We start from the raw sequence: 2761 nt of genomic DNA, 5'->3' as shown, positions 1-2761 counted from the left end.
ATTTTCATCCTCCCTAGGCTTATTCTTGTCCAATTAGGGTTTTTAACCAATCTTGTGCATCCAATTAGTTCATTTGTGTCATTGGATTAACATTTAGGTCATTTTCGTCCTCCCTAGGCTTATTCTTGTCTAATTAGGGTTTTTGACCTATCTTGGGCATCCAATATGTTTGTTTGTGTCATTGGATTAACAATTAGGTCATTTTCATCCTCCCTTGGGTTATCCTACTCCAATTAGGGTTTATAACCAATCTTGTGCATCCAATTGGTGTGTTTGTGTCATCGGATTAACATTTAGGTCATTTTCGTCCTCCATTGGCTTATTCTAATCCAATTAGGTAATTTTCATCCTCCCTTGGCTTATTCATGTCAAATTAGGGTTTTTAAACAACGTTGTGAATCCAATAGGTGTGTTTGCGTCATTGGATTAGTATTTAGGTCATTTTCGTTCTCCCTTAACTTTTTCTAGTCCAATTATGGTTTTTAACCAATCTTGTGCATCCAATTAGTTCATTTGTGTCCTTGGATTTACATATAGGTCATTTTCGTCCTCCCTAGGCTTGTTTTTGTCCAATTAGGATTTTTAACCAATCTTGTGCATCCAATAAGTTTATTTGTGTCATTGGATTAACATTTACGCCATTTTCGTCCTCCCTAGGCTTTTTCTTGTCCAATTAGGATTTTTAACCAATCTTGTACGTCCAATAAGTTCCTTTGTGTTATTGGATTAACATTAAGGTCATTTTCGTCCACCCTAGGATTATTCTAGTCCAATTAGGATTTTTAACCAATCTTGTGCATCTAATAGGTGTGTTTGTGTCATTGGAATAAAATTTAGGTCATTTTCGTCCTCCCTAAGCTTATTCTAGTTCAATTAGGGTTTTTAGCCAATCTTGTGCATCCAATAAGTTCATTTGGGTCATAGGATTAACATTTAGTTCATTTTCGTCCATCTAGGCTTGTTCTTGTCCAATTAGAGTTTTTAACCAATCTTGTGCATCAAAATAACTAAGTCACTGTCTTGAACACAATCGATTGGCAAATCGATTGAAAGAAACTTTTTGAAATCACAGCGAACTTTGAGCTTGTGACCAAATCGATTCTGAGTATTTGGAAATCGATTTTGTGACTTAGTAATCGATTAGGTAATCGATTGATGTGACTTTATCATTGGAACAAAACATCTAACATCGATTACACAATCGATTCATATAAGTCTGCACATAATTTACTGAAAAGTGTTTTTAAAAGAATCGATTGGTAAATCGATTAGTTTATGTAGTTTCAAGATTAAAGAAAAACAAGACTCGCGATAATCGATTGGCAAATCTATTAGGCATGTTTTATAACTTTAACAAATCGATTGGTAAATCGATTTAGTAGTTGTTTTTTCAGAAACTATATAAACTGTCTTTCAATCTTTTTCTCACAACTTTTAAAACTTTGATAAAAAATATCTCAATACATTTTGTTAACAATCTGAAACTGCTTTTTCAGATCAAGACCAAAAGATTATCCATAATCATTGAGAGAGCTGAAAAAGTATTCTTGAGAGAAAAGACAATGTTCTCATGAACAATCCTTGAATATCCAGATTCGTGAGAAGTCACATTGATCAAGATTGAAGACTTCTTTTTGTTCTTCTTTTATTCAGTTTGTAATAATACCTTGAAAAGAAACGAAAGCGAGAAAGCCAGCTTGAAACTGGTGGCTACCTTCTTGGGTGAGAGAGCTCAACAAGAAGGAGTCGTACTTTGATTCTGTGTTAGACTGCTGAGTGTCTACAAGGATCAGAGGGTGATCAATAGGAAAGAGATCATTAGAGATAGATAGGTTTCGGGGATGAAACTGGACAATCTGTAATTGATTCTTTCTATTGGAGAAGAAAATCTGAAATCCGATTGGATTGTCAGGACTGGATGTAGGTTGTCTCGTTGACAACTGAACCAGGATAAATTCTTGGTGCAATCTTCTCTAACCCTTAACTCCTTTAATTTTCTATCTTGCAATATTTGTATGTGTGATTAATATTAGATGCATGGCAAATCGATTGGACAAGTCACAGTGGAACTCCAGTTTTAAGGGTAATCGATTGGCAAATCGATTGCTTAAATATCACTTGCAAAATAACTTTTCCTGTGACATACAAATCGATTGGACAATCTATGTTGTAAAATTTCAATCAAGTTAAATTTGGTTGCAATCGATTGGGAAATCGATTGAACTAAATCCCAGGTAAGAACGTTTTCAGACAAATACATACAAATCGATTGGCACGTCGATTAATATCAAAATAGCTGAGTCACTGACTTAAACACAATCGATTGGCAAATCGATTGATATGGAATCGATTGATATGTGTTTCAGTTTGAACATAACATCTGCAATCGATTACGAAATCGATTCATATCAGTCTTAACATAATCACTGAGAAATGTTGTTTAAAGAATCGATTGGTAAATCGATTGGGTTATATAGTTTCAAGATTCAAGAAAAACAAGACACACGATAATCGATTGGCAAATCGATTAGACTGGTTTATCACTTTACGAAATCGATTGGTAAATCGATTGATTAATATGTTTTTCAGAAACTATATAAACTGTCTTCAATCATTCTTTCAAACAATAATAACAATCTGAAATACACTTTAAATATTCTTGATATACAAAAGAACTATCAATAACACTTGGTTAATGCACTGAGATTACTTTTTCAGATCACAGCAAAAGAGATTATCAACAATCAATGAGATAGCTGGA

This window comes from Cicer arietinum, chromosome 4, assembly GCF_000331145.2.
Source record: "Cicer arietinum cultivar CDC Frontier isolate Library 1 chromosome 4, Cicar.CDCFrontier_v2.0, whole genome shotgun sequence".
Taxonomy (NCBI): domain Eukaryota; kingdom Viridiplantae; phylum Streptophyta; class Magnoliopsida; order Fabales; family Fabaceae; genus Cicer; species Cicer arietinum.
The sequence above is the reverse complement of the archived record's forward strand: the minus strand, read 5'-3'. Positions refer to the sequence as shown.